Raw genomic sequence first — 23470 nt, 5'->3', positions numbered from 1 at the left:
CATTGCCTATAATCCCTGTGTGGTATGGTTTCTACATACCTCCCCAGTCTCCTTTTTCACCTGTTTCTCCTTAGCAATCTAGCCATTTGATCCTTTTATCTGTCTTTTTTTTTTTTTTTTTTTCCTTTGGTCCTTCTCTTAGGGAAGCTATCTCCAGTGAATTCTTTTCTTTGTCTCTTTTCAAAGATACCTCTTCCTGGGCTCACACCCATTGTGCTTTGCGCAGTGGCAGTATCGAAGCCAAGGAGGTTTATCCGAGGTGCGATTATTGCTAATTGAAACACCCATTGTTTCTCACAATTCCTGGATCTTGCCTCTTGCCAGATATCACCACCTTCACCTCTTTTCACATACACAGGAATTTAAGTTGGCTTACCTCTTTACCTAATATTTCTAAGCTTCCATGCCTCCAGCCATTTTAATACAGTTGTCAGGCATGCCAAAGGCCAAACTACTGGGGATGAAATGTCATTTGTTTTTGGCAAATTAAGGATCCTAGAGCTCCACACTGGATCCTTCTTAAAACGTAAGGCATGGTTGGAGAGAGATGGGATTATCATGAATAATTACAAGTGTGTGAAACACTTACTTGTAAAAGATGGGTGAGGTAAGTGTGTGTTTAAATCCTAATGATGAGGATCTTTTTAATAGGAAACGATAAGCATACAGGGGAGAATATTCTGTGGGGTTGATATTCCTGAAAATGAGGAAGGGGGTGATGTGTCAGATGTAGGTGGCATGACTGGCTTTTTCTTTGGAAACAGGAAGTAAGGAGGTTGACAGTGTGCAGTTATGGTAGATTGCTACATTCAGTTTGGTTGATAACCTCAGTATTTAATATGAATTATCAGACAGCGTCATCTTTTAAGATCGAAAGGAAAGGCGGGGATCATAGGTTTGAGGAACATGGAGAGTTTGAAAAACTCTTGTTGGAAATGGGAGTTGAGCAGAGAAACATGAGAGGATTTCTGATAATTATGGAGGTTCCAACTGATGGTGCCATTGTGAATTTTTTGAGATAAAGCTTGCCACATTGTGTGACCTTTTTCAGCAGCACCCAGCTGACCTGGTCCAGGGTTGAAGAAGCAAATACTTGGTTTCATCCAGCTTGAGGGTTTACATAGATGGCTCTGATGAAAAGACAGATGGATAATGGAGTTTAGAGTATTTGCCTGTTTAAAAAATGCTAATTGTGGAATCTCTTTTGGCCAGGAGGAAGATGGGAAAAAAAAAAAAAAGTGGGAGGGCTAATGATTGGGAGAAGGCACAAAGGTCAATGGCTTTGTGTTTCAAATGAGGGCCAAAGTATAACAAATAAAAATTATTTCATTTCCCATCAATGTTTGGAACTGTTTCCTACTGTTTATTTGAAATTAAAAAAATTGTTGTTGTGAATCTCTTACCAATATACTGTGATTTAGTTTCCCATCTGTGGAGAATGTTACAGGAAGTGATAAGCTAATTCACTAATGTTTCATCCAATCCTAGATGTGAAATTTGACGAAGCTCTAAAAAGAGTCTTCACGAAAATGTCTTTCCTTGCGGACTGGCGTCTCTTGCCTTTTCTTGCATTAGCAAAAATAAAGTAAATTAGTCAAGGGCTCCATAGCAAACAAATGGCACACTCAGAGGAAGATCATTTGAATCGAGAGGGTTTATTTAGGAAGGGGCTGTTTTTAACTAGTGGGTCTGGGTATAGTGGTAGAACTAGAAGGGAAATTGCACAGCTGAGGTTTTACCATTCCTCAGTATGAAAGGACAAGGGGAGGATGGACTCGGTCCACAAGGATGGCCGGTCCCGTAGTGCTGGCAGCCGTAGGAAGTGCAGTGACCTTTGGTCAGGTGATATGCCCAGGCCACCCTGACCTTGGGGGTATAGAATATGAATACCCTGCCCTCACTCTTCTCTTTCCTATGAATCTTGTCAGGTGGTGCCCATTTGGCTGAGCTCAATTGAAAGAGAATCCTGTTGATGTGGTACATACAGATGATCTCTTTGAGGCTCAGACAGGGTGGAGAAGGGTGGAGCTCGACTCTGAAAGGCCAACTCGAAGACAACTGATACATTGAGAGAGGGAATTAATATTTTAGTTCTTTTCTAACTCAGATGCTATTTTAATCTCTTGGTATGCTTAAAGGGAGGACGTATGTGATCTTCCATCCCCTAGGGTCTTCTGTCATGGGTTCAAAGCTTGCTATCTATGTGGCAGATACTGTGTCAGGGACTGGGTATATAAAGATACAGAAGACATGATTCCTGCCTTTGAGATGCAATATGTAGTGGTAGAGATAGATAGGAGGATTGTATAGATAATACTCTTAAGCTTGTTGTTTATTATGTTTACTATTTGGTAACTAAAGTCCTATGGTAGCCTGGAGAATGGAGGATGTAAACTTTTACCTGTGTATGTTTTATATATGTCTAATGTATATGTATCTGTGTGTGACAGTTGCTTGAGGGGAAGGAATGGGAATTCCATCAGTCATACTTATCACCACCTGACTACTGTAATTAAAACATCACTTTCCTTATATCCTTCTCTTTTCTTGAGAACCTGTAATGGCTCCCTTTTAGAGGACCTCCCAGAAGCTTTCTCCTGCTTTTCAAAGGTTTCCATCCTTTGATCTTACCCTGCCTTTCCAGTTGCATTTTCCAGAACCCTCCATCTGAGATCAGCAAGTCTCTCTACCTCTCCTTGCATTTTGCAGTAATTTCTGTGATGATTGCGTACTGCCAACCTCTCGGGCCCCAGACTTCAGTACTTTTAAAACTGATGGCTGCTTGTCATTCAAAATGGTGCTCAAAATGGTGCTCAAAGGGTACCTTTTTGAATTAAGTCTTTCCCAGTATTTTAATTCATAATCAACTCTTCCTTTGCTCAATTCTGTTGGCTCTTAGAGCCAGTTATACAGTGAAATTAATTGATTCTTTAGATGTCTTGCATGTGCTAATTTTGTCTCCACAGGTATACTATGGGCACGTCTTTCACTTTCTCTGTATCTCCTTCAGCACCTAGGAAAGTTGAGTTTTAGTAAATACAGTTGACCCTTGAACACAGGTTTGAAATGTCTCGGTCTACTTATACATGAAATTTTTTCAGTAAATCCAGTGCAGTACTGTAAATGTATTTTCTCTTCCTTATGATTTTCTTAACATTTTCTTTTCTCTAGCTTACTTTATTATAAGAATACAGTATATATATATGTATATATATATATAAAAACTTACAGAATATGTGTTAACTCACTGATTATGTGATCAGTAAGGCTTCCAAAGAACAGTAAGCTATTAGTTAAGTTTTTGAGGAGTCAGAAGTTACACATAGGGGTGCCTGAATGGCTCAGTCGGTTAAGCATCTGTCTTTGGCTCAGGTTACGATCCCAGGGTCCTAGGATCGAGCCCCGCATCGGGCTCCCTGCTCAGCGGGGAGTCTACTTCTCCCTCTGCCCCTCCCTCTTTTCAGCTATGCAAGGGGTTGGTGCCCCTAACCCCCACATTGTTCAGGGTTTAACTGTACTTGGTTGAGAGTGTCCTGGAAAAGTACCAGGACAAGTATGTCACAGCTTTTGGAAAAATAAAGGAGATGCTGTACTAATTGAGGGACTCACTGTATATGAAAGAAAAAGCATTATATTTGTTTGAATTACTTGTTCATGCTGTTTTATTGACATTGATCTGATGTGGAAGTTAGATCTGAACAGATACTAAATTATGACTTTTAGTCATAGTCTGTGTAAATATAGCTGACCTCCAATTTTTTTTTTTTTTTTAAGATTTTATTCATTTATTTGACAGAGAGAGAGAATGGGAGAGAGCATGAGCCAGGGGGAGAGGCAGATGAGAGGGAGAAGCAGACTCCTTGCTGAGCAGGGAGCCCGACATGGGGCTTGATCCAGGAAGCCTGTGATCATGACCTGAGCGGAATGCAGCCGCTTAACGACTGAGCCACCCAGGTGCCCCTGACCTCCAATTTTTAGTGTAAATGTATTACCAGTGTAGAGTATCAACCGTCCAAATTTATAATCAACCCACACTTCTTTTTGCTAGTGTTGTTGAGCCGTATCTAAAGTCTTTGCCAGTTTCTTCTCTGTTAATTACTCTTCTGAATCTATGTGTATAGAGTGTTCCATCTCAGGCTCCATTAAAAGCATTAGTATGTGGGGCGCCTGGGTGGCTCAGTCCGTTAAGCGTCTGCCTTCGGCTCAGGTCATGATCCCAGGGTCCTGGGATTGAGCCCCACATTGGGCTCCCTGCTCCGCGGGAAGCCTGCTTCTCCCTCTCCCACTCCCCCTGCTTGTGTTCCCACTCTCGCTCTCTCTCTCTCTCTCTCTCTCTGTCAAATAAATAAATAAATAAATCTTTAAAAAAAAAAAAAAAAAAACCATTAGTATGACTACTTCCTCAGGCCTGCTTTGCTCTTTCCTGATCTCCTATGGCAGACTTGAGGCCTAATCTATGTTCAGGTTGCTTCTGTCCTACATATACTTTCTTTTGGGTGTTCCAGTTAATTATTCCTATAGTTTTCTTTTCAGCCTAATTAGAACTAAAATTCCAAAGTAGAGAGCTGTTTAAATAAAATATGAGCCATCCATAGGATTTAATAATGTATATTAGAATATGTAATCAATGTTTGTGATATGCTAAGAGAAAAATCAGATGATAAGGTAGTGTGTACAATATTGTCTCAATTCTATAAAAACATGGTAAAATACATGTTTCCATAAAAAGATAAAAATAATATTTACCAAAATATAATTAGTAGGTAATAAGTGCAATTAGCAGACATTAATGCTTTTTAGCATTAATATTTCTGGCTCTCTGCTCTCTGGGTAGATGATAGGATTGCTCTTCCCCTTTCTTTGACAGTAAGTGTGGCCACGTGACTTGCTTAGGCCTATGAAATGGGAGTGGAAAATCCATGTATCACTTCCAAGTTGTAGTTGATGAGACAGTGCGAGATCTGCGTTTCCCTCCCACTGCTGCTGTAGTTTTAGAAGAGCTTGTTCAAATGATGCCTCCATCTGCCAAGTTTCTGAGTGACCAGTAAGTGAGCAAGAATCTTCTGTTAGGCAGAGATTTTGGAGGTTGTTACTGTAAGTGCAATCTAGCCCATCCTGAGTAGTTCGGTATTTATGTTATAATTTTTGAAGGATGCAGGTGAGCAAGAAGGACAAAAGGAAAACCATCTGTGAAGCCACGTTGTAGGTGTGTGATGCTTTTTTCCTGCACTTGTGTTTTTGCACAAGCTATGCCAACTTAACCTGATTTTTTTAATACTCAAAATAATCGTGATTTCTGCACATCACAATAAAAATGACCGAAGTCTTGTGGAGAAGCACATTCCTTTGTTTTTGCCACACTAGTCCCTTACCAATGTCAAAGCATCGTGAGGGATACTGCTACTGAGGGTAGACTCTAGGCTAAAGAAAAGAGTAAGTGATTTGAGGCATCCTGAGCCTCTCCTTTGCTTCCATTATATGTATCTACTTGAGGCTATCCTTGAAAAAGCTATCATGTCCTCTTGAGGAAGGATGAAGTACATTCAGTGCTCTGCCCACTTAAGAACCCTCCATACCGGTCTTAATTATGTTCTTAATTATTTCTCTTTGCCTCAGAATGATATTCACTTATGAAGTATTTCATGATAAATTGAAAGGTTAAAAAAGACACTTGCGTCGTTCTCTTTTTGTGTGCACGTGCACTACATTAATGGAGGAAATGATAAAATTTGTGAGGCTTTGAAACAATCATTTGTGAATATTAACTTAGCTCAATTGAACAGTGAACTCCAGAAGATCAGTAAGGATTTATTCAAAGACATGTAGGAGGCACATAGTTTACAGAAACCATTCTATGTTATAAACTCTTAGTCGGAAAGAACACGGAGAGGATTTTAGTGTTGATTGCATCAATATTTTCTTTTCTTTTGTTTTTCTCTCACTCGGTCCCCAGCCTGTCTCCACTCACACATTATGATACATCAGCTCATGCACCCAGTACCCTAAGACTAATGTCAGCTGTAAAAGTGTGGCGTGGCATTTCACAAAAATTGCAAAACACGTATTATGCAAATGCTTCTTAGCGTCTCGAACATTAGAAGAAGGAAGGATAGTATCTTTCTTTATAAATTCATTTTCTACTGTCAGAGCCAAGACTCATGTGACCTTGCAGCTCACAATTAGGATTGCAAAAGAACTAGTTTTGACAGTCAGCCAACGCAGTAAAAGAAAGGAAAGAGCACTTCTCCGATTCAAAAGCTGGCTGCTAGACGGGGGCATGCGAGGAGGAGGTGGCTCTTCCTTTGCAAGCACAACACATCATTACGGAATGACACCTTTCAGGACTTAAATTTTAAAACCTAGAAAAAATAATAAGGTGAAGTTGCCAAACAAAGATTGGGCTTTCATGCAAATGTCTTTGGTAATTAAGGGGAGGGTGCTAAATGTGCACTATTCCTTCTAAGCAGAATTGTTTCTAAATGCAGGGGTATGTTCACACTGTAGTCTGTGAGGCAACAGCTGTTCTTAAGAGGCCGCTGTCAGTGTTGATAAGTTACTTTTAAAACTAAATCTGTTTGCTGAGCTCATGTTGTTTGGAAAACTATAAAGAACAAAATCTTTAATGCATTTTTTTCCTTTGAAAAAAAGGGAAAAATCCTATCAATTGCAAGCAAAAGCAGTTTTCTGAAAGCCCACAACCTAGCGAGATCCTGGGGTAAGCTCATTTATATGAGGGAGGGAGGAAAACACAAAGCAGATTGGAATTCTGAGTTCTCGTCTGTGGGTAACAATTTACACTCTGAAAATGCACTGATTGCATTCTTTTAGCCCTTGTTTGCAGTGACTGAGTGTAGGGCTGAGAGCTATTTTGAATTGCTGCCCTTTTGTTTGTTTTTTCGGACATGGTCTCCACTGTGAGTCTATTTGTTGTGAGTGATATACTGGCCAAACTAGCCTTGGACATCATTGGTCTGTTTATTTCATGTGGTACTTCAGGCATTGTTTAGCTACCAGGGTAGAACAAAGCATGTCATCTAGTGTCTGATGGGGCTACACAACTCTGGCCTTAGGGAAAAAATGAGAGAAATTAGTTTCTCTCTTCAGTGTGGTATCCCTTTCTTTGTCTTACTCAGTTTCATAATTGTTTCATCTTATTCAAGAGCCCAAACCAAACCCAGGAGACCCAGTCCATCATATTCTGCATTCTTCTCATTTTTGTCTTTTTTACAAACTAACCAATTTTCTGTCTCATAAGCTTGGAGACCTTTGACAGGTATCAAATCAAAGTGTTGGAACATGTGTTTTTAAGATTTTCTAGTTCAACTTCTGTGAAATAAAAAATTCTCTGCCCGATATCTAGCAATGGAGTCTCTGCTCAAATATTACATGTGGGGGCAGTTTCAGTTGTTAGAAAAATTTCTATTAGGCAAAAGTAGTTTCTCCTATACATTTTTACACACTAGTTAACAGTTTTGCCCTCTGGGCGAACAGGGGAGTCCCACTTAGTTGCATAATTAAGGAATGTGAACACAGATTTTAACACAGGATATCAAGAACTCCACCAGAATTGAGCATTGGAGAGTTAGAGCTTTTTTCGGAAGTGATTGAGGATGTCCAGCTTGGAGATAGTAAGGATTCAGGGAGACATGGTCAATTTTGCATACACGTGTGTCACATGCTTGATTGGCTGTCAAGTGGATGAGTGATTAAGCCTGCTGAATACAGCCCCAAAAGGCAGGATCAGAGCCAGTGGTTGGAATTAGAGGTAGGCAGATTCTGGATTAATCAAATGATGAACATGGCCTGTTGTACATTAGGAGAACATTTAAGATTAGACTGTTTGATTTGATGACCTTTAAGGTGCTATGGAATTCTTGTAAGTCTGATCTCCAACAGGAATGTAAAAGAAATAATCATATGTTTAGAAGATATATAATACTGTGTACTTGTTGGAATATGAGGGCTATCAAAGTGGGAGCGTAACAGAGAACTGCTAGATGAGGCTGAAAGGAGAAAGAAGCAAAGTAATTTGACAAATTTGGGATAGGTGATCTGGGTCATGAAAGGTTGTGGAACAATAGTGTTGTAAAAATCAATTTTATTGTGGTATAATTTACAGAAGGTAGATTAATGTTGCTTACATTTTGATGAGTTTTGGCAGATTATGCACTTAGGTTACCATGACCACAATGACAGTATAGGAAATTTCCCACCTGCCTCCAAAAGCACCTTTGTGTTCTTTCCAATTCAAATCCCACCCACTTGAGCCCTTATCTGGCTTCTTTTAGCCAGCATTTTGTTTTTGAGTTTTGCACATATCACTATGTATATCAGTATCAATTCCTTTTTTTTTTTTTAGGTTTATTTATTTGTTTTTGCGAGAAAGCACACACAGGTGTGTGCGTGAGCACACAAGTGGGGTTGGGAGGCAGAGGGAGAAACAGACTCCCCACTGAGCAGGGAGCTCGATGTGGGACTCAATCCCAGGACCCTGGGATCATGACCTGATCCGAAGGCAGACACTTAACTGACTGTGGTCCCCAGGCACCCTAATAGTAGATTCTTTTATATATAGAGAGAAACAAACCAAGAAACAGACCCTTAACTCTAGAGAACAAACTGATGGTTACCAGAGGCGGTAGGGGTTGGGGGAAATAGGTGATGGGGGATAAGGAGTGCACCTGTCGTCATGAGCACCTGGTGATATATGGAACTGTTGAATCACTATATTAAAAAATAGTGATAATTAAAAAAAGAACTTTCTATCTGTGGATAAAAATTTCACTGTCATTAAAGAATTTTACCTCTTCCCTTCCCCCCCCCCAAATAGTTTATTCTTTTTTGATGCCAAGAAGCATGCTGTGGTATGTATATGCTACAATTTGTTTATCCATTCATCATTTGTTGGACATGTAGGTTGTTTCCAGGTTTTGGCTATTATGAGTAAAGCTGCCATGAACATTCAAATTGTCCAAGTCTTTTTGTGGACATACATTTTCATTTCTCTAGGATAAATACCTAGAAGTGGAATTTCTGGGTCTGAGAGAAAGTTATGTTAACTTTACAAAAAAATACCAAACTATTCTTCCAAAGGGGTTGTACTATACCCAGCAGTAGTGTCCAAGAGTTCCAGTTCGTCCCCGTCTTTGTCAAAACTTGGGATGATCAGTTTTCTTAATTTCAGCCATTCCAGTGGGTGTAAAGTAGTGTAAATTGTGGTTTTAGTTTGCATTTCTCTAGTGAAGAATGATGTGCACCTTCTTTCTGCTTATTAGCCATCTGTACATCTTCTTTCATGAAGTTAGACCAGTCTTTCTGTAAGGTAATTGGCACAGAGCAGGGCATAGCCGTGATATGGCACCTTTATTAGCTAGAGCAGGGTTAGCAGGCTTTTTCTCTGAGGGGCCAGATACTACATATCCCCAGCTTTGAGATCCCTACAGTCTCTGTGGCACCCATCCAACTCTGCCTGTGAAGCGTGAAAGCAGCCATGTTCAATACACCCCCATGTTCTGGTAAAAGCAAAAGCCAGGTGGTGGTCAGATTTCCCTGACCCCGGACCTACAGAAATGGTATTTAAATCCACTTTGCAGAAAGTAGAGCCTCTGTCTGTCACATCCTTTGCATAAGTTAGAGACAGCCCTTGAGGGGAACTGCCACTCTGGACTTAGTTCTGCCGAAAAAGTGTGAATTGGTCAGAGCTAAGGAAGAGCGGACTGGACATCCCCAGGACGGCCTTTATATATCATGAGTAGTTTTTTGAAAGCGTTAGATATTAGAAATTGAACACTTAGGAGAAGCAGAGAGAATTAGCAGCATCACCACTAACTCCTAGGAGAGCACAGAGGGATGTGAAGAGCTTTGCCTTTTCATCACTCCGGTGCCAGTTTGTACTATAGCAAAAGGAGATTTTTGCTCAAGCATTCAGGTCATATGCTTTAGAACTTTGTCTTACAAGTATTAAGTTGTTATTACCCTCTTGGCGATTCATTTATAGCATCTATTACAAACTGCAAATCTTGCTAATGGTGAGTTTGGGTCTGAAATATTCATCCCAAGAAGAATCCAGTCAGGTCTAAATCAGGGTTGGGTAGACGAGGAGACATTTTTCTCTCCATAGGAAGCAGATCAGTTTGAGTTTCCTTCTCCTTCAGGAGGTAGACCGTATTTTACCTAGTTGACTTTTAAGAGGCTTTTCTCTCAGCCATTTATGAGGTTCACCTTTATCTGAACAAATACAAAATTAAGGTAGAGAAGCCAATAATGTAAAGGCGATGTATAGTCATATAAACAGATTTTTATGATAAGCCTAAATGATTCCCCACAAGATGGAAGCCAACCATTTTTATCTACTTAGACATGTCAATATCCGGAAATTTTTCCACTGGACACAAGCCTGCCTATTTGGCTGCTTTTCCCTCCTGCCTGCCATGCTCACCATTTTCCTCCTGCAAGGTTAAGAGAATGCTGTTATCTGCTGGCAGAAAATGCCTTCAGATACTCTTCTTTCCCTCTGCTTGAAACTGCAATGTGCCCTGATAATTCTTCTCAATTTAAAATTAATTGTCAAATTTTACTATGTGACTACCGCTGTACCAGATTCTGTGGGGTGTACAAAGGTAACATAAAATTTGATGATTATTTTCCCAGTGTTTAAAATCTAACCAGAAATGAAACAGAGGAAAGTTTTTAGCTAATTATTTTATTATATATGTTGATAAATTTACTTTAGGGTTGTCATTTTTTTTTTGGCTATAAAGATGTTCAGTGGAAAGTTTTGCTAGAATTGTGAGTCCAATGAATTTTTCTATCATAGCAGTTTTGCTTTTTGCAGTCATCTTCAAGGTGGGGACGTACGTTGCTCAGCTCTCCTCCCTAAGCTCATGGTGCACAATATACTTAAAGGCATATTGCTTCACTTAAGTTGAATTGGCCAAAATGTCAGTGAAAAACGTAGGCTTGTTTTGGACGGGCTGTTGGTTTAGAATCACGGTGTAACTGATTCATTAGGTAAAAGAGGAGGCGTGGATTTTTAAAAAAAGAAATGTTCATGTACGACAAATCAGGGGTACAGCACTTAAGGAATTGTTACTTATCAAAATATTTTGAATGATTGAGGAAGTTAGGAGAGAGTAACCAAAGTACTAAAAACAGAGGTAGTGAATATACATGTTGATGAAATATGTAGAGATTGTCGTAATTGAGAAAAAAGGATTTATTCGGCTGGAGAAGAGGAGGGTGAGACAAAATGAAAAGCTTCCTCACCTGTACCACTCTGTGAGGGGTTGAGCCAGGTGCTAGTTTGAGGTGCCAGACCCAGAAGTAAATGGCTTTGTTCATGAACACCGTGGACAGATCAGAACATCACAGCGAATGTTCTAAGACTTCTTTAAATTTACTGCACCTGACCTTTAGAACTCTGACATTTTTCTTTTATTCTTACCACATTGACTCCGAACATTTCCGTTTGTAAAGTAGATTTTTCACACATTGTCTTTGTGGTCTAGGTTAAAAAAATAAATCAGAGGTCACTTCAAGCTTACAGGTGTGTATATTTACGCCTTGAAGGGATTAATAACTCAGAAAATGAAAGCATCCCTTGTCCGCTCCTCCCACACCTCTGTCTACTGACTGCCTGACTTAAAGCTTTGACTGTAGGAAAGAGGCTGTGTCCTCTGCCCTCTTGACTCGTCCCCACCCTCCTAATCCATCTCTGTAATCGGGAGTCAGAGGAGAAGGTACATATTTGGCTCTATACATTTACTTATTCATTTTCTCTCTCAAGTTGTTGGGTCGACATTGGCATTTCAGTGTAGCCCATTTTGCGTCAAGCTGTGGAACACAGAAGGCCTGTTGCATTACATTTTTCTCTTCCCGCTCTCCATGGCCGGTGGCTCAGTGTGGTTGCAGCGCAGATCTGTACACACGGGTGAAGGAGCGCACAGGATGATCTTAACAATTCCGTAGGCCTGAAGTTTCCTTGCTTCTGCAGCAGAATGTCCTTGAAATTGTCATTGAGCTTTCAGTAACCTTTCTGGATAAGAGTCGGCCGTCAGTGAAACATAGTGGATTTTGTCTTTATTATTCTACTTTATTAAAACGAATATAAGCAATCTCTTCTAATGCCTTGCCCTTTCTTGCAATGCACATACTTGACAGGGGTGGACAGGGTAGGGAAAAATACCATTATTTGCTCTCTGATGGATATATGCAAAAATAATTCTTTATTATGAAGCTTCCTTCAGTAAGCATGGCTTAGATATTAAACTATTATATCTCACATTCCAATTCAACTACATTATTATTATATACATCTGCAGTGAAAATCATTATGAGATGTATAGTCAAAAAACACATTGCGAAAGTGGAAATGCATTTAGACTTAATGGGTATTTAAATGATTTGGGTCGTGGAAGATTGTTTTGGGGAGCTATAACACAAAGCATTTATTTTTATATTAACAATGCAGGTATTAATAAAGTATGCCTGGGTAGATTGTAATATCTGAAAGTACATTAAGGACATTTTTCAGGGTGAAAATATGACATTTTCCTTCAGTAGTTTATTAGTTTCAGGGCTTTGTGTGTGGTGTTTAGATGAAGCAGTGGAATTGTTCTCAAACATTACTTAAAACCCTGAAATGCTTAGAGTGGGTGGGGAGCATAAACTTGATTTATAGTTTAGAAATCTTAGCTCATTGTAGGGGTGTAATTGCCAAGACACTGAAATTAAGATAAAAGGAATCCGCCATAATCTGGAAAGCAGAAATGGTGGCAGGTAGGTGCCAAGAGGCCAGAGGGCCTGGAACTGCACTCTGACATCTAAGGAAGCTGGGATGGCCAGATTGATATGTAGAGTTAGGGAAGGTATCTTAAAAACCCAATACTGGCTTGTATCTCTCAGAGCACCCGGAGAGAGCTCCAGACTATGTTCTCTCTTCCTGCTTGATTGTGTATGTGAGTCACCTGGGGATCGAGTGAAACTGCAAATTCTGATACACCAGGTCTCGAGTAGAACCCAGGGAAAGCATTTCTAGCCAGCTCTGACGATGCTGATGCTGCTGGTCCTAGGATCAACTTCACACAGCAGAGGCCCAGGGGCCATTTTCCAGTCACTCAGGGAAGAGGGCCAAAGACATCGAAAGAACCAGGTGGCATTTGCCCTCTTAAGCCATGGTTGTATTTCCTGTGTGAGAAGAGAGAAACCATCCTTCCTTCTCAGGCATCCGTATGCCAGTGGAAAGAGCACTGAAGCAGTGACGAATGCCAACAACCCCGGTAGGGGCACCCTTGGGCCCTCTCATAGGCTAGTGAGTAATACTTGCCATCATCATCAGAATAGCCGCTAATGTGTATATGGGGCTTGCTGAGTGCCAAGCATTATGCTAAGTGTGGTTCATGCATGTCTCAGTCCTCACACCCTCACACAGGGGATGTGAAGTGATGGGTCAGGATCACACAACTACTCAAGATTCCAACCAGGATTAGATGAGGGTCCTTGCAGGCACAGAAACTGAGGTTCAGAGAGGAAAAATGACTTTCCTAGATTGGAATTCTTTGTCATAGAGTAGGGAGGCTGTCTGACTCCAAAGCGGAGTGAGGTCAGAATGATAATGGTGAAAAAACTCCAACAGCCACAAAGTAGTATTGATGAGTAATTTGAGACCCATCGTGTAGGAGAGGATGTTGGGAACTTGTAGCACAAGGGGCATTATGTTGGGAGACTCAGGAACTAAAGACATTTGCATTGTCATCTACTCCCTGGCTTTTTCCCCCAGTGCTGATAGGGCCTTGGAATACAAGGTTTTACAATATTATCTACAGAAGAATTACATATTTGTTTTTTTGTTTTGTTTTGTTTTTTTTAAAGATTTTATTTATTTATTAGAGAGAGAGAGAGCACAAGAGGGGGGAGCAGGAGAGGGAGAAGCAGACTCCCTGCTGAGCAGGGAGCCCGATGCAGGACTCGATCCCGGGACCCCAGGATCATGACCTGAGCCGAAGGCAGTCGCTTAACCAACTGAGCCATCCAGGCGCCCAGAATTACATATTTGAATAACTGTATGTACAGTTTCATAATTTTACTTATACCTTAAACAATTGCAAATTTAATATTAACCACTCTTCTAGGGCATAGAGCTGGTTGGCCAGGGAAGGTTGGATAAATGTAGGTGTATGTCTATATAAGTATATAACTGGGGCTTATTCAAAGTTCACGTACTATTTTTAAGTTGCTGCTAAAATCATTTGCATTTAAATCAATATAAGCAGTGGGTGAGTTACTCCATAGTTACTTTTTTTCTATAAAATATTTGTGTGTGTGTGTGGGGGTGGGTGTGTATGTGTTTATGCACTTCTTATACAAAAAGTGGTACCGAGCAGAAAAGATTATACTCAACTGAAATTCGTTCATCTCAGTTCATCCGTCAAAATCATGAAGTAGTACAATTTGAGTAACTACCAAATTCCCGGATTTGGATTCACATGACTTTTTCTTTAATTTTAATTTTTATTTATTTTTATTTTTTTAAAGACTTTATTTATTTGAGAGAGAGAGAGAGATAGCGAGAGAGAACACAAGCAGGGGGCAGGGAGAGGAAGAAGCAGGCTTTCCACTGAGCAGGGAGCCCGACTCTGGGATCATGACCCGAGCCGAAGACAGATGCTTAACTGAATGAGCCACCCAGGCGCCCCTTTAATTTTTATTTTGAAATAATTTTTAATTTACAGAGAAGCTGAAAATCTGGTACAGGGTTCCCATATACCCTTCATTCAGTTTCCTCTTATTTTATCTTAATTTTTATTTATTTTTTTTAGTTTCCCCTTATTTTAAGACAGATGCTTAACCAAATGAGCCATCCAGGCATCCCTTATTTTAACATCTTAATCACCATAGTATCATTATTAAAACCAGAAGGTCAATATTGTTTCAATATTATTAGCTAATCTACAGATCTAATGGAAACATTTCCCATTGTCCCACTAATAACTTTCCATTTTTCAAAAAAAAATATTTTTGACCTTATTCTCAGAGATTGTCCTTGATGATGATTGTTTGGGAATAAGGAAGGAGAAGAGCAGAGAAAGAAGACATGGATGCCAATCAAAAATGTATACACTTGTACTTCGTTTATGGCTTGAATTGTATCCCCCTAAAAGATACTGAAGTCCAAACCTCCAATACCTGTGAATATGACCTTATTTAGGGTCTGTGCAGATGATCAAGTTAAGATGAAGTTTTCAGGGTAGGCTCTTACCCAGTATGACTGTATCCTCATAAAAAGGGGAAATTTGGGCTCCAAGTCAGATAGACACATAGGGAGAACACCATGAGAAGATAGGAATTCTGCTGCCGTTAAGCTAAGGAATGATCAGGAGCTAGGAGATGGGCCTGATACAGATCCTTCCCCACCACTTTCAGAGGGAGTGTGACCCTGCTGTCACTTTGATCTCCGATTTCTAGCCTCCAATACTGTGAGACGATAAAAATCTGTTGTTTAAGCCACTCCGTTTGTGGTACTTCGTTCTGGCACATTGCTATGCTTGAGAAATCAGCTAAAGCTTGGGTGCTTTTTTCCCCACGTTACGCTGTCCTGACCATGGCCATTGAAAGTTTCTAGAGAAGTGACTGGCCAGGCAGAAGCAAGGGACTGAGGTAATGTGTGAGTAGACAGTGACACATGCAGAAAAGCATGAGGAAGAATTATGAGGTGGAATAGGAGATCTGTGGATGGTGAAAGGTGTTAACTTCGTGTGGGGAGTCAAGGGTGGATCGTGTGCTGTTAGTTACAGGTGGGGTAGGAACCACCAGGAAGGAAGGTGACTTCGGCTGTCCACCGCACTCTACCCCATCACTGCTTCCATTGTCACCTTGGTGGTGGCGGGATGGCTTATTGACTGTCCTTCCTCATGACTTAGGCTTTTTATGATCTACCTTCTTTGAATTCCTTATGCCATCCTGGAAGTCAGAATTACCATAGGTATCTCAGCACTCCTAAGGGTATTTCAAAGGATCTATTACAGATTCAAGGTCATACGTTAAAAAAAAAAAATTAAAAATGTTTGGCACAAACGAAGTATAAATTGAGGAGAGACAGATTTTCCACACAGCTACGTAGAATCAGCAAAGTTATATGTGTATTCATTCTTGGGGATGGTTGTTGAAGACTCAGAATGTTCTTGACAAATTTCAGTTTTTGTGATTTTTTTTTATAGTATGCCTGTCTTTAAAAATCAGTTGTGTTTCTCCAGAGCATTACTCTATTACCAAATATTTTATACTGCTTTATCAAGTGGGTTATGTGTGGGCAAGTGTAAATAGCACTGGACCTAAGCATTGCAACACACACAAAAATGCCCCATGTGTATAAAACTCAGTCATGGGTGAGAGGAGGCTAAGACTGTTAGTATGACTCATCAGTTAATCCAGGGCTCAGGAATTCCTCTTTTAGGAGCATTATTTATTTCTGTAAGATCAGGCTGATAAAGAGAGAATATACGGTTTGTTTGTTTGTTTTGAGTGTGTGTGTGTGTGTGTGTGTGTGTGTGTAGATTATACTTTGCTCTCAATGTAACTCGCGGGATATAACCCCAACAGGGAATTGATTTTATATGCAAAATTTCAGAACCAGCCAGAGCTGTTTTAACCTTGTTAATTAATGGGAACCTAAGGACTGAAAGGCCATGTGTGGGTGTGCACACAGAATTTTAGAGCCCAATACTTCTCTGTATAAATAACATGTGATTTTACTAGAACCATCCCTGGCCTTAAACATTGGTGTCATTTTTCTGCTGCCTTATTACTAGAAATGTCCCAGTGCCAGAGTACTCCTCTGGGTAGGGAGACTGGTGTATACCTGCATTTCTGCCTCTTTTGGGTCTAGTGACTCTTTTTGGAGTACCAGTAAGCCCATGTTAATCACTGAGTCTTTTGGCATCTTCGTGGGATTGTTGAAGAATGATTCTGCAGCTTGCTAGAAGCTTTGAACCTGGCTTATTCTTAGGGGATGGCCGTCAAAATGTAGCCACTTCAGGGATGAGGTTGGCTCTGTCAGGCCCTGTGATAATAGGTCTGGTTGTCTGGGACGGCCTGGATCTTCCTGGAGCCTAACAAGTTCAACTGGAACGGAATCACTTTGGGGAATGAAACAAGTCTAACAGCTGTTTGATTTCCTGGGTTCAGCTAGCTGTGAAGCTTCCAATTTACCTGGCAGTGTATGTTGAACAAATAGGAAAAAATGGTCCAAAATTTCTATCTCTGAGTTAAAACTCCCAGAGAAATAGCTTTCCAGGAATCTTCTCCAAGTTGTAATAAACCACCTGCCTTCAGTGGGCAGAATCCACCGAAGTAGAATATTGGCCAATACGGCTACTCACATTTAATTCCTCACTGTAGCCTCCTCTCCGAGCTCACCCCACAGGTTAGGTGGTCACCTTGTTACTTAGTTTTTAAGGTGTTATTATGGGATCTCTTGAGTTAAAATTTTTTTTTTTTTTTTGAAGAGTAGTGCCTATAATAAACTTATTTAAAGATGACTGGAAAGAAAGATAACAAAGCTCTATTTAGAATCTGTTGAATACAAGAAATACTTTGAGGAGCTTTGCAGTTGAGTGCCTAGATTGAGAACTGTTGTTAAGGAAACACGTATTTTGTGTGGGATAACAGGGGTTTAATATTCAAACAAATGGAAGGATATGAGGCAGACTGGAAGGAAAATTTGAGGGATCTGATACAATCTTTAGGCAGAATATCCTGATTGCCAGGCATCTGCATAGTCTCTGTTTCTTGGATTATTCTTTTTTTTTTCCCCAGCTGTTGGTTTAGAATGTTACTGCTAACTTCTTGCATCTCCTTTATCTGTAAATGTGGGTAACCAGGGTGTGATGCTGTGACTTGTAATCAGAAATAGATACATTGGTCTCTGCCCCCGGGTCCCGACACAGCACTTGTGAACCCCTTGTCATTTCCTGGGTGATGGAAGTGTCTTTTGCTCTAACGAGGTGACTCTGGGTGGGCTCCTGCATGAGGGCTGGTCACTAGACGGACCAAGCCATGATTAGAAGCTTGGAATTCTCAGCCCTGCCCTCATTCTCTTGGGAAGGGAGAAGGGCTGAATGTGGAGTTAATGACTGATCATGTCTATGTGATGAAGCCTCCATAAAATCCCCAAAGTTGCAGGTTTCAGAGAGCTTCTGGCTTGGGGAACACATGCAGGTGCTGAGGGGAGGGGCGCGCCAGGAGAGGCCATGGCAGTTCTGCACCCCATTCCACACACCTTGCCCTACACATCTCTTCCATCTGGATTTTCATTGCTTTACTGTGTCATCTTTTATAATAAAGCAGTAAATGTAACTAAACTGTTTTTGTGAGTTCTGTGGGCCCCTCTTTCAAATGATTCAAACCCGAGAAGCGTGTTGTGGGAACCTGTGATTTATAGCTGGTCAGAAGTATAGGTGACAACCTGGACTTTGAACTGTAGTCTGAAGTCCAAGGAGGGGGTCATCAGAACCTTCAACCTGTAGCGCATGGGTCAGAAGCACAGGTAATAATCTGGGCTTGTGAGTAATGTCCAAAACGGGGAGGGGGGACAGTCTTCTAGGACTGAGCCCTTACCTGTGGAATCTGATGCCATGTCCGTGTAGATAGTGTCAGAATTAAGTTGAATTGTATAGGACGCCCAGCTGGTGTCATAGAACATTGGTTTTTGTGGGGGAAAACCTCCTCCCGCTTATTTGGTGACCAGAAGTGTGTTTTGTGTAAGTAGTAAAGGAAACTCCTAGGAAAGAAAGAAATCGTAGGGAAGAACTGGTTTTTCCCTACACAAGTTGAAAGCTGAGTTTTTGCTTTTTACTAGGGTCAGCAAATTCGAAATCCCAGGGTTCAGAATTGCACTTGAGCATAATGTACACAATGGTAGATCACAAAGATGGTCGCTCCCTCCCACCCTTTCCTCTTAGCCAATAAAAGATAATACAGTGGTTTCTCCTGCTGTTCCTTGTGGTAGAAATGTCTCTGTTTTTTCCTAAATCTGGGCCAAAATACATTCTTTTTTTTTTTAAGATTTTATTTATTTATTTGACAGAGAGAGACAGAGAGAGAGGGAACACAAGCAGGGGGAGTGAGAGAGGGAGAAGCAGGCTTCCCGCTGAGAGAGCCCGATGCAGGGCTTGATCCCAGGACCCCGGGATCATGACCTGAGCCGAAGGCAGACGCTTAATGACTGAGCCACCCAGGTGCCCCAAAATCTATTCTTTTGAGGCAACTTGGAGATACCATGTGGTTGGCCCTCATGTCGATTGAGATTCTCCTTGTATTTAATGGTGCATTGGCTAAGATACTTCCCAGTGATATTTTCGTAGGCACAAAACTGTGACTATTATTCTGTTAATTCACCTTATTTCTGTTTTAAGCCCCCACTCTTTCCAGTGGCAGAAAACTTCAGTGCAGTCAGTTCTGGACAAGTGGTTATTGAAGTTTTAAATGCACTTAAGAATTTTCTCTCGTTTCCTCTTTCTTTTCAAGATGGCAGCCAAGTTCCTGGGTTCACGGAGCATTATGGCTCTGGGTGGTCTTGGGAATGAGTTGAGAATGGTGGTGAGATAAGTGGCACCAGGGTGCTCAGTTGTGGTTGCATGACCTTTACTGGTCACGACTCAGGCAGACTGTGCTTTTTGTCCTCAGCTGTGGTAACTCCTCCTTACTGTCTTCAGGCAACTTGTCTGTGTTGTCCCTGGTACTCTGGGTCTCCTCATTGCCACATGGGAAGGTACTTGCCTTTTCCCCAGGAAGTGCAGTGGTGGCAGGAAGCGGCCACAAGGTGGCAAAGCTGATTCAGGCCTGTGGCATTTCATGTAGCAGTGGCTCAGGGAGCTCTGGGAGGCCCTACGGGCCAGATACCTTCTCTTCTCAGCTCTTAAAATCTTGTCTTTTAGTTTTATTATATTCTCTTCACCTCATGGGTTCTATTATGATAATAATCACTCTCACAGGGTAGTAGTAACCTCATGTCCTTGCTGCCTCAATTTATGATGGTATGGGGGTCATAGGGTTACAGGGAAGAACAGGATGGGGTGAGAACAGGTGTGGTGGAGTTGCTAAGCACAGCAGTTAGTGCTGAAAAAGTTCATTCTACTGTAGCAGGTTACCCAGTGGACTCAGAGAGATCTCAGCGGCTGTAGGGAAGGATCCTGTTACCAGAAACAGAGATAAGCAGAAAGGAATAAATGTGTGAATATAGGTGATGTCCTGCAGAGATAGGTCTTGACTTGGAAGTTGGGATGGGCTTTTGAAGGAAAGAGTCAGGTTTACATGGACAGGGATGAAAAACAGAGTAAATAGAAGACTGCAGGTTAAGACTGAGAGTATGTGTTATTTTGAGGTATCATACACATGCATGCACACACGTGTGTGCACACAAACATATACACATATACATACATATATTTTTTGATAGCAAAAATGGGATTTTTGCCTGTTATATTTCCCATCTGGTTACTGCTGGTACACAGCGAAACTATTCATGTTTTATGTGTTTATAATATAATATAGCTTACTCAGCTCTCTTTTTAGTTTTAATAGGTTTTTGTTTTTGTTTTGTTTTTGTTTTTTTAGTTTTCTGGGTAGACAATTCTGTAAAAAATTGTAAATTTTTGTCCTTTCCCTAGTTTACCTAAAATATTGTAGTTTTTGTTTGAGAATAGTAAGTGCTAACAATTAGCATTGATCTTTTGGTATTTGTGTGGATATACATGTAGTTTCTTGTTGGAAGAGAATCTTCATATTAAATAGCCCTTGAATTCCTGGAATAAAATTTGTTTTGGAGGATTTTTCTTTTAAAATGTCTGTTTTAAATAAGAGTGCATTTTATATTTGATTTGCTAATGACTTAATGATTTTTATTGAATATATTAATATTGGCTTGTTAGGTTGTGTGTATGTGCGTGCTACTGCGATAAAGCTTTAGAATCAGAGATGTGTTAGATTCATAAAGTAACCTGAGAAGCTTTGCCTTCTTTCTGTCGTTTTGCTTCCTGTGGTTTCAGTTACCTATGATCTGAAAGCTGATGATCCTCCTCCTGGTCTTTTTTCAGAAGGTTAGTAGTAGTCTGACGCTATGTCATAATGCTACATCATTCACTTCACTCCATCTCCTCATGTAAGCATTTTGTCATTTCACATCATGACAAGAAGAAGAAGAGTGAGCACATACAGTAAGGTATTTTGAGAGAGAGACCACATTCATAAAACTTTTATTACAGTATATTGTTACAATTGTTCTTTTTTATTAGTTATTGTTGTTAATCTCTTCTTGTGTCTAAATTATAGATGTAACTGTCATACACATGTATGTATAGGAAACAACATATACAGTTGACCTTTGAACAACATGGGGGTCCGGGGCACCAACCTCCACAGAGTGGAAAATTCGCGTATAACTTTTGACTCCCCAAAAACTTAACTACTAATAGCCTATTGTTGACTGGAAGCCTTACTGTTAATGTAAACAGTTGATTAACACGTATTTTATATGTTATATGTATTATATATTGTATTCTTAGAGTAAAGTAAGCTAGAGAAAAGAGTATGTTTTTAAGAAAATCAAAAGGAAGAGAAAATACGTTTGCAGTACTGTGCTGTATTTATCGTAAAAAATCCACATATAAGTGGACCTGTGCCGTTCAAACCTGTTGTTCAGGGGTCATCAAGTGTAGGGCTCAATACTGCCCTCAGTTTCAAGTACCCACTGAGGGTCTTGGAATGTATCTCCTACAGAGAAGTGGAGGCGGGGGGAGACCGATGTAGTTGATAAAATAAAAAAATTATTCTATGTAATTGGTACTGGGCCAGGTTTTTGAGGTAATTCTTAAATATTTCAATGGATACAAATTTTTTTTTGTTTTGTAAGATTTTTCTCCTTTATTCTTTTTAAAGAACATGATTTTTGTTGTACTCATCATCTATTTTTCTCAGTTACTGTTATCAACTTTTTTCTTCCATTGGGCATTTTGTTTTTCTATTTCTTGATTCTCAAATGGACTGTTTGGTCCTTTGTTTTTCATCTTTTGTGTGCTAATATGTGTATTTTCCTCTGAAGTTGACTTTGGTTGCCTTCCATAGTGTAGTGTGTCCTTGATCTAATTGGCTAAAGAGACAGTAATTTGGGTTTTGATCTTTTCTGTAGCTGAAGAGTTTTTTGGAAGAGGGTTTTCTATTTCTGAACAGATGGACCTCTTTATCCTTTGTTTTGAAAATTTGTTTTACTGATTGCTGTAAGAGAATGTGGCCTATATAGTTTCTACTTTTATAAGACTTCGGTGAGTTCTTGGTGATATAGTAAAATTTTATAAACATTCCATGTTAATTTGACAATTAAGTGTCTATTTTGGAGAGTCATTGTTTTGTATATCAATTGGATCATTCATCTATTCAAAAATAATGAGTAAGTAATGCTAATCACTTACACTAAGGGAGTCCTAAAGAGTCTTGATTTTATACTCTGATAATAATCCAGCTACCTATGATATTTTCCCATAGGCCATGCCCCATGAATTCATAAATTCCAGATTTGTTTACCATAAGCAACCAAGACAGGGCAGGTGTACCTTGTGAAAAGCATTCCAAACTCTGTCAGCAAATAGCATCAATGTATAAGGAGATTTGGTCAGATTCTTTTTTTTCTCCCCAGGAAAGAGAGAATGGAATACAGATAAGCTATTACTATATTCCTTTCTAATTGTTAAAAAACAATTTCAAATAAAGAAGGGGAAATGTTGAAAATCTGGGAATAAAATTCCAGATGCTTTAAAAACAAATTGAAAGCTGAAATAAAGGTGATAAAGGGAAATAAAGACTAGAATACCAATTAATTCTCAACAGTGATAGAAAAATAGAGGTTAAAATAACCGGTACTTCTGGGGCACCAGGGTGGCTCAGTCAGTTAAGCATCGAGCTCTTGGTTTTGCTTCAGGTCATGATCTCAATGTTGTGAGAACGAGCCCTGTGTGGGGCTCTGTGCTAAGCGTGGAGTCTGCTTGAGATTCTTTTCCTCTGCCCTTCCCCCTGTGCTTGCTCACGTGCTCACTCTCTCTCACTCACTCTCTCAAATAAATAAATAAAATCTTAAAAAAAAAAAAAAATCTGGTACTTCTCATCTCACTCTCCCACCTAATCCCTACCCTCTTGCCACCATGGCCTGCCTACTTTTTATTTCTCACATGTGACAAATTTCTTTTTTCCCTTCCCCTTTGTGTTACTTCATTCCTCTCTGCAACGTCCTTCTCTCAGATCTTCAGTTAGCTAATTCCTTCTTGTGACTGACAGTGCAGTATAATGATGGAGACTGTACACTCTGAAGCCAGGCTTCATGGGTTCAAAGCTTACCTCCACCACTGAATAGCAGAGTTATGTAGCCTCTCTGTGCCTCAGTTTTGCCATCTGTAAAATGGAGATAATGAACTTACCTCCTAGAGTT

At 40.1% G+C, this 23470-nt stretch overlaps 1 pseudogene; it reads left to right on the top strand.

Annotated features, from left to right (window-relative positions):
* The first annotated feature begins 214 nt into the window (after nucleotides 1-214).
* On the top strand, nucleotides 215-323 carry LOC118543688 (U4 spliceosomal RNA; annotated as a pseudogene).
* Nucleotides 324-23470: the final 23147 nt, after the last annotated feature.

Source organism: Halichoerus grypus, chromosome X (genome assembly GCF_964656455.1).
Source record: "Halichoerus grypus chromosome X, mHalGry1.hap1.1, whole genome shotgun sequence".
NCBI lineage: Eukaryota > Metazoa > Chordata > Mammalia > Carnivora > Phocidae > Halichoerus > Halichoerus grypus.
This window is presented reverse-complemented; position numbering and strand designations above follow the sequence as displayed.